Source organism: Scyliorhinus torazame, chromosome 17 (genome assembly GCF_047496885.1).
Source record: "Scyliorhinus torazame isolate Kashiwa2021f chromosome 17, sScyTor2.1, whole genome shotgun sequence".
NCBI lineage: Eukaryota > Metazoa > Chordata > Chondrichthyes > Carcharhiniformes > Scyliorhinidae > Scyliorhinus > Scyliorhinus torazame.
In genome coordinates this window covers 138,063,007-138,077,981 of record NC_092723.1, presented here as the reverse complement: position 1 = coordinate 138,077,981, position 14,975 = coordinate 138,063,007, and the positions used below count along the sequence as shown (strand labels likewise).

The 14,975-nt window shown below is 44.9% G+C and overlaps 1 protein-coding gene across 5 annotated transcripts in view; it reads left to right on the top strand.

The window, feature by feature from the left end:
* Positions 1-14,975, top strand: part of LOC140394181 (probable helicase with zinc finger domain) — a 682,830-nt gene that overhangs the window by 562,980 nt on the left and 104,875 nt on the right. The window lies entirely within an intron of this gene.

Below are 14,975 nucleotides of genomic sequence, written 5' to 3'. Positions count from 1 at the left end.
TGGCAGGATTTATGCAAGGATCAGCTGGCAAAAATAGATCAAAAATGGGAATAAATGGAAAAGTTTTGATCCATTTGAGTTCTGATAAATGGGAATGATTGGAGCAGGATGTGTTCCATTGATATTCTATTTAGTGGAAGTGAAGAGAAGAATTTTACTAATTTAGTTTTTTTAGTACTTCTTTCTGAGTAATTTATAATTTTCGATCCTGCTGCTTGGGTTATATTTCTAGTGGAGTTTAAAGTTGACAATGCTTATAAGGTGATGGAAATAGGTTCAATGAAAGCTTTCAAAACGAATTTGGATAAATATATGGAGAAAACAAATTGTCATGTATCTGGGGAAAGTGCCAAGGATTGGGACTAACTGGATATCCCTTTTGAAGGAGAGGCCAGTGGCCTCTTTCTGCGCTGTTCAATTCTGATTCTAAATAACAGAACACATTTTTTATGCATTTGGTGCCGTTTCTGGTCCCTCCACCTTTATGCGTGTACTGTAACAATACAACTCATTTTTGTTTTAAGATGTGACCCTATGTTGAAGTAATATCATTCTTAAAAATAAAAGCAAATTTCTATAACTTCAATGCTTTGTTAGTAAATGTATCGAATAATGTGAAACTTAGGTGTACTAGAAGACTCCAGATTTGATTGTCCACCTCAGCCATATGAGTGCTATAAATGGTCCACCTAAGGAAAGGAAAAATCACCAATAGATGCTGCTTCTGATCATAGTCCAGTGATCCTTATTAAAAAGAATGCACCTATCTGAATCTTGAATGATGACTAGGTCTGGACTAGCCACGTTGGTAGCTTTAATTTCAAAGGATTACTTCTCTATTTTGTTGCAGAAGGAGGAGCATTTCAACATGTGACAGTAGCTTTTTAAAAACTAAAATTGTGAATGAGTGGAAAATCAACTTCAGAGCGCTAAGCTGCAAGGATATTGATCTTTTATGTGCTTTCTATTTGCAAAATCAACTTTCTATTATATTTTTGTCATCATTTTGTATTAGTCTTTTTTCCATTATAAAGTCCTGTACTCACATTTAGAATGGAAACTCCTCATGCCAATGTAATGCATGTGATTACATTTCCTTGCAGTAGTAGGGCTGAAATGGCTTGGTTTTGCATCCCCAGCTCCCCAATCAATACTGTATAAAATTTCCTGCATTCTCATCTGCTTCACTTCTCTGTTTCCCAAAGTTTAACTACAAATGATACAAAGTTGAAGTATTGTATCAAAATAAGAACTGACTATGTGACTTAAAAACGGAGGCTGATTATACCTGAATTATACCCTGACCCAATTATTCCCCATCCTTGAATAGCACTTCTCCTGAACATGATGGTCTTGATTTCCAGGAGATTTACTTAGGTTTATGTATAAATAATGTGTGTGATTTACCAACCTCATCATGCCCAACGCGGTGCCACAACATCGCCTTTGAACCTTGCGAGAGGTCTCTCGCAAGATTCACGGCGCTCGAAAGTTTTCGAGATTCAATGGAGTCTCGCGATACGTCATGATCTGCATCTCGCTCTCAGTGGGCATGATCCAGATGAACATATTTAAATGAGCCAATAGTCTAATTTAAATATGTCCGCGCCGGATTCTTCCAGTGCCCGGGACCTAACGGCCGCGCCTGGGAGAACTCGCCTGGGTGCCATTTAGCACTGATCCACACAAACATGGACCAGGCGTAATGGCACCTGGGATAGGTCTCCAAGGCCATTGGAGGCCCCGGGTAGTTGGGTATTGGGCGGGGTGGCACCCTGGTACTCCAGCTGATGCCTGAGCACCTTGGCACTGCCAACCTGAAGTATTGGCACTGCCAGCCTGTCACATTGATACTGCCCCCAAGGCACCATGACAGTTCCACCTTGGCACTGCCAGGGTGCTAGGCTGGCAGTGCCAGGGTGCCAGGCTGGCAGTGCCAAGGTGTCCAGGTTGCCAATGTCAGGCCCAGGGTGCCTTGCCCATAAGAGATGGTGTGAGGGGGTGCTCAAGAATCCTGGAAGACGTACGTTGAATGCAGTGGGGGTGCCCAGAGGCTGCGGTGGAGTCGCTGAGGGGAGGCGGGGGGGGTCAAAAGATCGGGGCTGCTTTTACAAATGGCGCCACGATTCACGAGTCGTCTTCCTGCACTGGCAAGCTGAACTCGTCAGTGCAGAAAAGGATCTAAGTGCAGCCTTGACGGGGCATTCCCCGCCAAGGCCAAAATAAACGTCAAAGTGCAGTTAAGTAGCAGGGTCTTTCTCGTCACTGCAGGCGCTGTGAAACACCCCACTCAACGTGCCCGAAATGGGACTCTTTTTTTTTTTTCCCTGTTGAATCGTGCCCATGATTTTAATGATTAAAGAGACTATCCAAATGCTTCTTTGGAACTTGCAATGAAAGCTGAAGACAGAGGTGTGAATCAAAGCCCCAATAGCCTTTTTCTCCCCGAGTTAGTTTATCTGAAGTCTCTTTGAAAGGTGAGAGATAGTTCTGATGTTTACATTTCAACTATCCAGACAGCTAACAAAAAAGCTATTTGAAATAACAATCAGTACAAATTAACAGACTGTGACATTTAATTATTCTTCTCAACAATTGGAAGCAAGGGTTTGCAGATATTAGCACCCGATCTTACAAAGTGTGAGACTTGAATACTAAATGAAATTTATAAAGAATACCCAACATTGAAACCATAGCACGCGTTGTTAAGGCCTGCTGATCTGAATGTAGTGGAGGAAGGCATTCATCTGATTCTACCTGAAGTTGCCTTTTCTTTTACACAAAAAAAGCAAGTTGCGGTTAATGAGGTGGTTGGAGGGTGGGGTGCAGTGGTGAGGAGGGGTTAGAAATGCATTCTTCTTGCTCTCCCACTCATGGGCTAGAATTTTCTGGAGGGTTGGCAGGGATTAAGCCCAATACCATTTCACGCTGTAATGATCATTGATTGGCAGGAGGCAGATTGGCCGGAAGCTCTACAGACATTCAAATAACAGTGTGGCAGTGGCCAGAAGAACTAAGTGCCCGGAACTGAGGAAAGAGAAGGGGGTCGGCTGGGGAGGAAAGGCCCGGGGTGACATGAGGGGGATGATTGGGGTCTCGGCAAAGAGGTTGGTTGGAGGGGTAAGAAGATCCAGAAGTCACAGAGTCCTAAAGGGGACTTCTGAGAGAGGCCTCCCTCCTTCCCTCCCGAGATTGAACTTTGTTCAGTTTTTGGTTTGCTCCCCAGTTCTAGCACTTGACCACCATCCTAAAAATTGAGATTGGGCAGGAAGGGCCATTAAGTGGCCATTTAACAGGCTTCCTATCTGAGGCCTTGCCTACCCCCATATAAAATCGCACCCAAGTTGGGGCGGTGGAAGCCCATCTCAGAACCTGCCGGTGCGGGGAGAGGAGTGTAAAATTCTGGCTATGCTTTCACAGGATGAGTTTCCAATCATTTCCAAACAGCCAGACACATCTGCCGAGTGGGAACTCGGCTTTTCGCATCTTGCCAACAAACACACACCAACCCACATGCTGGCAAAAAAACTGGTGAGTAACTCTAGGCTAAATATGTACATGTTCCAGCGACTGACGCATGGAAATTCAAAAAACAAATTTGAACTGTAAGGAGGCTTACAAATTAATTACATAGTTTAAAAAAATATTTCTGACATTCTCTCTAATACATGTTATACACAATAATATGAATTAATTATGGCACCAAACATAAGTGGATATAGATAAAGTTGGAAAGGACATTGCTGAGTGGTATCAGTATCAAAGTAATAATTAAAGAGATGGGAAATAAACAGTGAAATAAGAAACATGGCTGTAGGCTATGGGGAACAAATCTTGGAGTATCTAGCTAAAGAAAGAGAGAGTTCACAAGCACAGAGGCCTAGCAGGTAGTGATGAGGCCAGTGCTAAGACCACACGTGGGCTTGACATAAACACCCTAGGTATTAGTAACAAAAAGGAAACTAAACCAATATTGATCTTAACGTATCTGACCTATGAGGATTGGTTAAAAAGCTTGGAATTTTACTGTGGAGAAGAGAAGGCTCTCGGGAGACATTATTCAAGTTTGCAAGATTTTTTTTCTTTCTCCTTTTTCAGCCCCCCCCCCCTCCCCATCACCCACTCCCCTGAGACGAACAGCTCCTCAAACACGGTGTTGCTCTTATTAGCCTTAGTTTTATTAGCTCTGATTATGTCACCTTTGCTCACGAGTCGCCAGGTATCTTTCTGATACCGCCACATGGTTCAAGCTCGAGTTATGATTAATAAGACAGCACACCGCTTAGTAAGATTGAAATCAACGGTCATTTATTATGTACAGCAATAAATACTTACACAATAATCCTACTTTCTATATCACTACCTACCACTACTGGCCAATACTTAACTTTTGGGGATGGCCCACCAGGTCAGGGAAACGAATGGTTTATCGAATTGGGTCTGGCCTGCGGGATTCAAAAGGCTGATACAGGTCGATGTCTAGGAGTCTCTATCAGGTAGCGATCGCTGGAGTCAAACTTACGGTTGCTGGTCAATGGTTCTTGCGAAGGTTGCGAGCAGGAGAAGAAGGGAGAGAAGGGCCGATCTGAACTTGGCCCCTCATTTTATAGGGCCCAGGGGCTTCCCGCCTCTCAGGGCGGACCTTGACCCTGAGTCCCAAGTGATTGGACTTGTTCCCAATCACTGGGTTCGATATGCTCCAATAATGGGGCGATTCCTTGATCGGGGGGTGGTTGTTCACCTGTCTTTGTCTCGGCCACTGCTGGCGCCGGGAGGTCTGGCCCGGCATTCAATTGGTAATATGTTGCAATTGTTCCCGGGGATAGCCGATTAAACTGCAGATGTCTGTGTTGATGTGCTGCTAATGTTCGCAGGTATCGATCTGGGCCGACTTCCCCAGAGCCGAATACGCTATTCTGTCTGCAGCTGTCCGTTTGTGCCCTGTTGGCTTCTTTTCCCATCAGCCTTTTCGGTTAGCCATTTTATATCGGGTTTTGGCCAAATTAAGCGGGAATCAGCCATTTAGGTGGCTACAACGGTCACAAACATCCCCCACCTTTTCTCAAACTCCCCTGCTGAGCCCCTTAACTCATACACTATCTTCTCTAACCGCAGGAAGTCATACAGGTCACCCAACCATGCTGCTACCCGCGGTGGTGATGCCGACCGCCACTCCAGCAAAATTCGTTGCCGTGCAATCAGAGAGGCGAAGGCCAAGACATCGGCCTTCCTCCTCTCCATGAGCTCCGGCTTCTCTGAAACCCCAAATATCACCACTAAAGGGTCCGGGTACACTCCCTCCTCCACTATCCTGGCTAAGACCGCGAACACTCCCGCCCAGAATCTTCCCAATTTTTCACAACCCCAAAACAAGTTTTCAAGATTCTTAACGACGTAGAAAATTTTAATCGTAATAATGGCCGGAATTCTCCAGCTGTTCCCACCAGCAGGATCTTCTGGTCCTGCCAATGGTGAACCCCCATTTGGGTTTCCTGGCTAAGGGGGGGGGGGGTGTATGATACAGGAACCCCGTTGACAGTGACGGGACCAAAAGATCCTACCATCAGTCAATGGCAGGTTGCCTCCACCACCACGAATCACACAGCAGGAGTCGAGGAAAATCTTGCTCAAGGCCGAAATTCCGGAAGCAACCTCTAGTCTCACCAACAACAAACCCGCACCATGGGTTTCCTGGCAACGGGGGAAGTGAATAAAATGGGAAATCCCATTGACAGCAGCAGGACCAGAAGATCCCGCCACCGGCAAGCGGCGGGTCCCCTCCGTGAATCACATGGCAGGAGGCACAGAAAATCCCGCCCGATATGTTTGAGATTATAATAAACTCTAGAACCAGAAGACATGGAATCAAGTTTAGCAGAGAACAGGTGAGACAGTTCAAATGTAATTGCTTTATGCAAAGGCTGGTAAACATGTTAAATGGAGGCAGATTGTATGTAACGTGGACCAGACGTAAAGACACCTGGGGTAGTCTCCCAGGCCATTGGAGGCCCCTGAGTGGTCGGGAATTGGACAAGGTGGTACCCTGGCACTCCTGCCACCTGAGCACTGCCAGTCTGGTACCTTGGCACTTCCACCTGTGCACCCTGGTAGTGCCACCCTGGTGGGAGCACTGCCATAGTGCCAGGCTGGCAGTACCAAGGTCCCAGGTTGCCCCTGCCAGGGATTGGGCCTGGGGGTGCCAGGCCCTTAAGATGTGGGGTGAGGATGAGATCGCTCGAGGACCCTCTAAGAGATACTTTGGGGCACTGGGGGCTCCGGAGGCCGCGGTGGGGAGCCCAAGCGGTGTTGAGTCCAAGGGGTGTCAAGAGATCGGACCGGCATATAAAAATTGTCCCCCGGTCTCTTCCCACACTGACAAGGAAATGAGGTAAGTGCAACCTGGACGCTCCCAACCGAGGCCAAAAAAAAAGAGTCCCATTTGATAGCGGGTCTTTCTTGGTGTTGCAGGCATCGAGAAAGACCCAGCTATACCTGCCCAAAACAGACTCTCTTTTGGGGGCGTTAAATCACACCCAACATATCTTTTTCTTTGCTGATAATTTACCATTTAAGTTCTGAAATGGGTTTCGAGATGCACATAATGTGGTAAATAATGTTGGTGAGCTGCAACCGCAAGTCATCACAAGAGATCTTGATATGGTGGCAATAACAGAAACCTGGTTCAAAGAAAGGGAAGATTGGGTACTTAATATTCCTGAATCTAAGGCATTCAGGAAATATCAGGAAGGAAATGAAGGGGAGGAGGTGGCTGCAATTTTGAAAAAAGAAACTACTAAAGCACAGAACAGCGATAATGTGGCTGAGGGGTCAAAGACAGAATCCATTTTGTTAGAATTAAGGAGCAGTACAGGCCTATTACACTGCTAGACTGCTAGATGTATGCTGTAGATGAGTTGAAAAGAAATCCAGGTGGATTGGAACAATAAATTGGCAGGCAAAACAGTAATTGAAAATGAGGCCTTTAGGGAGAGGTTAGATACATTTCCACAGGGGATTGGCGGGGTGGGGGGGGGGGGGGAGGGGGGACCCACAGTTAGAGCTTCCTGAACATTAAGGTTAAAATGAGACTGAAAAAAGGCAGTTGATGACAATTGTAAGATTCATGAAATAATAGAGAACCAAGCTGAATGTAGAAAGTATGGAAGAAAACTGTCGGAACCTGCCCGGATCCTATTGGCTGGGGACAATTGGTTGCCCCATGACTTTTGATGAATATGAGCTCCCGAATGAGGGGGGGTGGAGCAATCACTAGAAGTTGCAGCCGAATGATTAAAGCTGGCCAATCAATGTGGTACCGGCTAGAGAAGAAAGCAGTAGTGACAACTGCTGCTGCGTACATATTGTTGTAAATAAAGTTACTTTTTGTTTGACTCTACAAACTCAAGCTGGATTCTTCGTGGCCCTCACAACAAACACTAAAAAGGGAATTAGCGAGGAAAAAAAAAAAAGAGCACTAGAGTAGATTAGTGGTTTATCATAGAAGGCCACATAAATGTTTTTTTACCAACATATAAATTGTACAAAGGTGGTCAAAGGAAAGGTCGGCCAATTAGGAACCAAAAAGACATTCTTGTGGAGGCAGAGGATGTAGCGGGGATACTAACTGAGTACTTTGCATCTATCTTCACTAGAGAAGAGAATTATGACAATGTCACAGTAAAGAAGGCAGTAGTGAATTTGGATAAGATTAAAATAAATAAATATAGGCTACTCTTAAATGGCTGGTAGTTATCAAAGTAGTAAAGTCACCCAGTGCAAGCGGGATACATTCTTCATTACTGAGCGAATTAAGGGTGCAAAATATGAATATTCTAGCCAGTAACTTCTTATCCTGCTTCGGCAAAAGAATGTTGAAAAAGGAGAGAGGGATAAGCCCAGCAACTATAGGCGAGTCAATCTACAGGTCTATGGGGAAAGAACAGGGAAGTGAGATGAATTGGATAATTACTAAAGAGCTGACACAGGCACGATGAACCAAATGCTCTCCTTCTGTGCTGTATCATTTTATGATTCTGTGAAATCGATGACATCTGTCTTCATTAGGATTGTTGATAGCTGCACCATTATCCCGTATCATATAGAAAAAAGCTCATGTTCAATTATGAAGGCAAACTCAATGGAGAGAACATGTCACAAATGATGCTGTTGCATAAAAATAAATCAATATTACTACTGAAGTAAAAGGAGATTATAGTTTCCTTGACTCCTCTAAAAATGCAAATAATATGTATGAGTCCCTTTAGGCATCTCTCATCATATACTTCTTTTAATCATGAAGCAGTTACAGCATGTGATACACGAATTTTTCGATCTTGAATGTCAGCCTCTGTTGATAAGAAATTTAATTAATTACATCGGTTTAAAATTTACATGTAGATTCCAAAAGCCTAAAGCAGTACTCTAAACATTTGACATTCAAGTGCTGTGAAAGTAAAGTTGCCATAGTCGCAGATGACCAAAGGCTGCTTTCCCCTTTTAGGGGGAGAGCTGACTGGTGGTGATTTAACCTGAAGGTCACCTCATCACAGACAAGGGTCAAGGTTGAGAAGGCGGGCCTTCATGAATAACCTCAGCTGGTACAAGAATTGAACCCACACTGCGTCACAAACCAGCTGTCCTACCAACTGAGGTCGCCATAGCAGGAAATGATGCAAATGTGGCCTTCCTTGCCAAGGCCAGAATAATTGGCAAAGTGCAGTTAAATAGTATTGTTGTTCTTAGTGCTGCAGGCACTGAGAAACACCGCTATATGTGCCCAAATGGGACTCTGTTGCTCTCCCATTAAATTGTGCCCGCCATCGTTGTTGTAAGGCTGTAGTGTTATGTACACAGTGCTGCATTTACCTTGTTATAAATGCACAAGATGCTTTGCTCCTAGTGCTTGTGTTGTGGTTAGGCTGAATAAGGTGGTTTTCCTACATTACAACAGTGACTACACTTAAAACACACTTCATTGCTGTAAAACACTTTGAGACATTGGTTTTAAGCATCGATCATGGAGCATGGGACCTCAGTATTAATAGTGAGAGTGACAAAGGACTGTGGATTTGTGGGACAGGGTTTTCTGATCATAATGCTGAGTTAACCAGGGGACTGTGGAGGCTAGGTGCTTTCCCACAGAGCGTAGAGTCACTGCTCTTTCATTCTCGCAGCTCTCCTAGCAATATTGGTATGGACCACAAGTAAGGTTCCTGATGCCTTGTTAACTATTAATCATGTGGTGCGGGGGAACCCAATTGGAGAAAGAATTGAAAAATCACAAACCTTTGAGGGAAGTCTTCTAATCCACTTCCATTGTCATTTCCATTGAAATCTTAGATGCTTTCTTGCCTGTTGAATGACTGCAGAACTTTTCCTCCACTACCCTTCATGGAGACCTTTCCAAGTATCAATCAATCTGTGTGTGAAGGAGCGCTTTCTGAACTTAGCTTTTCCACTTTTGTATCTATGTCCAGTTGTCCCGCAGTTATCGTTTAACTTTTAAAAGTACTCCAGGTTAGCAAGTCGTGCTACCGTCACTCACTAACAAAAAATAATTTGAGCACATTAGTGGCTGTTTCACAAATCTGTGCCATAGTAATATTGAGCTATCTGGGAGAGAGCGACATCACTTCTGACTAGGATAGTGTCATATTTGGAAAACCAAATTGTAATTTATAAGCATTTTGCAACTATAGAATCTGTGAAATTATTTTCCTTCAGTCCATATAATTATTTCATTAAAATTACAGTGCCTTCATTAAAAAATATATTTGTATATTTAAATGCAATCAACAGTAATTAGTATTTATACAACCTTCCTCACATGCAGGGCAATTGCTTTATTCTGAGGATAAAAGAAATACAGTTGACTCAATTTTGTAGAAAAGAAAATTTGCCTGTCAAGAAATCCTGCAATAATTCATTTGTTGTTTGGTTGCATAGCCTGATTGACATATCCTGTAGACTATCCCATTTCATTCTTTATTTGTGTGATTCCAGCAATTAATCAACACTTTGAAATATTTCCAATTTAAATTATAGGGACTATTAACTTGAAATGGACAGCGGTTTAATGTTGCTGTTGGGCTGGACAGAAAAATACAGCAATATTTTATCTATTATCTGAAATAATGTTTTTTTAAATGGTGTGATTTGAGTAGCAAATATATGAATGGGATAGTAATTTATTCATGATTTTGCACTAAGTGCAGCTATTAATTTCAGGTACAGAGGCTCAAATATTTTAAGTGAAATTATTTTGGTCTGCTTTGAGGAATGATTACAAGCACTGATGTCAGCTGCAAAGCACAATGGGATACATGTTTTAATTCTTCTCAATTTCGGAGTATCAGCTGCATTGAATTGCTTAGGGCAATTCAGCAGATGCGGCTGTATGCGTACAAAAGCACTTTAGTCCAATGTGCTTTGGGGGCTTTCTACTCACCACAGCTGATGGTGAAATCCTGCCATGAACATGAATCAAGATTAGTCCTACATGTTTACCGAGGAATAGCCAAAAGTGCCAACAGACCGAGGAGTATTTCTGATCTAATTCAAGGTGACGACTACGAGGTGTTCTAGGATCCATCTTAGCTGCATCATCCCCATATCTTTCCCAATATATGTTATTTTATCCAATAAGAAACTTCAGATTACTTTGGTAATAGGGAAACTGTGTGTAATAAGCCTAGCAAATGAAATAACTTAAAAGAATTATATGTAGAATAATAGATAATTGAAGGAAGTCATTTTGTCCATCATTGCATCTTGTCAACTCTTTGGAAGAGTAAAGAATCTACTACGGTTTGGATACAGCACTGAAATTCTACTTAGGTCTGTGATGCAGGACAGAACACACACTTCAGTGTGAACAATTTGATGCTTACTGTAATGGAAGCATGTTGCATGATTGTGCCAGATGGGAAACAACAACTTCCAATTCACTCTTCACACTTCTTTGCCTCTAACTACTAACCATTTCCATCTACCTTTCACTGCCTGTACCCTTCATCTTTACTTCAGACACTGGAATTGAGGAGGGCATGGACATAGTTACCAGGTTAAGGCCCTATGTTCTACTGGCTTTGCCTCCTATGTAACTTATTCTCCTTTACCCTTGTTATGCCTCACTGTTCCTCCAACCCAGCTCCCACCTAATGCATGCTACAAGATATATTTCTTCCACTATTCCCTCCTGCTTGTACAGACAGCTTGCCTTTCTTGACCATCTTTCCTGGCATTCTTCTCACCCTTTTGAAACTGCTGCTACCACAACGCTTCCTAAATCATCTACCCACAAGACTTTTATTCTCCCTTGGCCTATCTCTAGCCTTTCTCGCTTCCCTCTGTCTTTGAATGTATCATTGCATTCCCTTTTCCCATTACTCACTGTTCGAGTCTCTCAAGTGTAGTTTCAGAACAGTCCTCACCACCAAGTCCACACTGGTCAAAATCACCATTGATATCCTGTGTGACTGGAGCTTGCTATATTTTCACGTCCTTTTCCATACATTGTGCATAAAGTTAGTTCCATAGCCGGTGAAGCAGCATAGCCAATTTGCTGCCAAACGTAAGTTGAGATTTGACAAATTAAAAGATAATGAGGGTTATAAAAGAAAGAAAATTTTCACCTTTCATGACTGCAGGACATCTAAAAGCACTTTACAATGAAGAAGTACTTTTGAAGTCTAGTTCCCTGTTATGTAGGAAGCACAGCAGCCAATTTAGAGACAGCCAGGTTCCACAAACAGCAATGAGATGAAGACCAATTAATTAGTAATTTTTCGATAATGTTGGTTGAGTGTTAAATGTTAGCCAGGACACCAAGGAGAACTTCCCTGCTACCTCTCAACTTGATCATTCCAATGCACTCCTGGCCACCTCCTATTTTCTATCCTCTATAAACTCGAGGTCATCAAAAGCTCTGCTGCCCATGTCCTAACATGCATCAAGATATGTTTACCCATTGTCCCTAGGCTTGCTGACTTACTTACATTGGCTCCCGGTGAAGCAATAATTTCATTTTTTTAAATTTAGAGTACCCAATTAATTTTTTCCAATTAAGGGGCAATTTAGCGTGGCCAATCCACCGAGCCTGCACGTCTTTGTGTTGTGGGGGCGAAACCCACGCAAACACGGGGAAAATGTGCAAACTCCACACAGACAGTGACCCAGAGCCAGGATCGAACCTGGGACCTCAGCGCCGTGAGGCAGCAGGGCTAACCCACTGCGCCACCGTGCTGCCTCGGTGGAACAATAATTAAGCAACTTCAAAATTTGAATCTTGTTTTCAGATCTCTCCTTGTCTCTGTAATCTTCTCCAATCTGGAACCTTCTGAAACATCTGCACTTCTCAAATTCTGGGCTTTTGTGCATCCCTAATTTTAATTGATCCACCAATGGAGATGATGCCTTCATTTGCCAAGGCACCAACCTCTGAAATTCCCTTTCCAAACCTCTGTGTTTCTACCTCTCTTTCCTCCTTTAAGATACCTCTTTGGATCCTCTGCCCTAATATCTCCTTCTATGATTTGGTGTTAAATTTTGTTTAATAACACCTCTGGAAAGTGCCTTGAGACATTTCACTGTGTTAAATGTACTGTGTAAATATAAATTGTTATTCTTGTTGGTATTAAATAAATAGTGCCACGGAATCTTTTACATCCATCTGAGGTAGCAGACTAGGCTTCAGTTTAAAGTCTGAAAAACGGCAGGCAGGATTTTCCAGTCCCCAATGCATGAATCATTGCGGGCAGGAAGCAAAATTTGACTGACTGTGGTATTATAGGTATTACGGTACTTGATAGGCTAATGCACCATTGATGGAAACTGTATGCTTTCTATTGGTTAGAATGTATGATAGCTCCGCCCTGCTAGGCGGGGTATAAGAACCCCTGCCGCCCCAGCAGCCTTCATTCTGTACCTGAACTGCTGGGGGAAACATCTAGCTTATTAAAGCCTTCAGTTGGACTACAACCTCGCTTTAGTGGTCATTGATTGTGCATCAATTTGATAAGCTTGTTTTTTTAAGAAGAAAGGACGGAGCTCCGAATCAAGCCGGAGTGTCTGCAACTTAGCCCCCATGCTGCGAACTCAGCGGCAATCTTTAAGCACTGGCTGGCGTGCTTTAAAGGGTATCTCGGGACGGCCGAAAACACACCCACGGGAGAGCAGAAACTGCAAGTCCTGCACTCAAGGGTGAGCCCGGAGATTTACACCCTCATCGAGGAAGCGGAAGACTTTGATGCAGCAATAGAGCTGCTAAAAGGACACTATATTCGCCGGGTAAACCACGCTACGACCGGCACCTGCTTGCAACGAGGCGACAAACCCCTGGGGAATCGCTGGAGGAATTCTACTGTGCACTCCTGATGTTGGGAAGAAGCTGCAACTGCCCGCAAGTTTTGGCGAGCGAACACACGGAACTCTTAGTCCGGGACGCTTTCATGGCAGGTATACTATCTTCACAAATCTGCCAGTGTCTGTTAGAAAAGGACACCCTGGGTCTCAGGGAGGCACGGTCCCTTGCAGGCTCCCTGGACATGGCCTCCAGGAACGCCCGCGCTTACGTTCCCGACCGTGCAGCAGCCCCCTGGGCAGCGTGGAACTCCTCCGCGGCCGACCCCGAGACTTCCCCCATTCCCCCACAGGCCTGTGCTGCAAGGCGGCCTGGCAACCCCGGGGGGCCCCGCTGCTACTTTTGCGGGCAGGCCAAGCACCCCCGCCAGCACTGCCAGGGATGCGGCAAAAAGGGCCATTTCGTGGGGGTATGTCAGGCCCGTGCGGTTACCGCGGTCTCCGGTGGTGAATGCGGACCAAAACCACAAACGTCTCCACGGGCCCCGTGCGGCCAGCGGTCGCCGCCATCTTCATATTCCAGGGCCACGTGCGGACGCCGGGTGCTGCCATTTTGTGCACCCCCAGCCATGTGCGAGCAATGGGAGCCGCCATCTTGGATGAACCCCCAGGACCCCAGCTCGGCTGACCACGCACTGCCTGAAGAGAACTCTCAACTGCTGCGATTAGCCTCGGTGACTGTGGATCAGTCTCGGCCTCGAACACTCTCAACTGCTACGACGACCGTATTCATCAACGGGCACGAGACGTCCTGCCTAATCGACTCTGGGAGCACGGAGAGCTTCATACACCCTGACACGGTAAGGCGCTGTTCTCTCCTCATCCACCCCATTGATCAAAAAATCTCCCTGGCTTCCGGTTCACGCACAGTGGAGATAAAGGGGTTTTGTATAGCAAACCTCACAGTCCAGGGAAGGGAGTTCAAAAATTGCCGTCTCTACGTCCTTCCCCACCTCTGCATGGCTACACTCCTGGGTTTAGACTTCCAGTGTAACCTTCAAAGTCTGACCTTCAAATTCGGCGGACTTATACCCCCCCTTACTGTCTGCGGCCTCGTGACCCTTAAGATCAACCCGCCTTCCCTGTTTGCGAACCTCACCCCGGGTTGCAAACCGGTCGCGACCAGGAGCAGACGCTACAGTGCCCAGGACCGGATCTTTATTAGTTCAGAGGTCCGAAGGCTACTGAGGGAAGGGGTTATTGAAGCCAGTAACAGCCCCTGGAGAGCTCAAGTAGTGGTGGTAAAGACCGGGGAGAAGCATAGGATGGTCATCGACTACAGTCAGACCATCAACAGGTTTACGCAGCTGGACGCGTACCCTCTCCCCCGTATATCCGACCTGGTAAACAGGATCGCGCATTATAAGGTCTTCTCCACGGTGGATCTCAAGTAAGCCTACCACCAGCTCCCCATTTGTACTCGTGACCGCAAATACACTGCCTTCGAGGCAGATGGGCGGCTCTATTACTTCTTGAGGGTTCCCTTCGGCCCGGTTTACGGGCAACATTCCCGTATCTCGATAATGTCACCATCTGCGGCCATGACCAGCAGGACCACTTCAACAACCTCCGAAAACTTCTCCAGACCGTTAAAATCCTTAACCTTTCATACAACA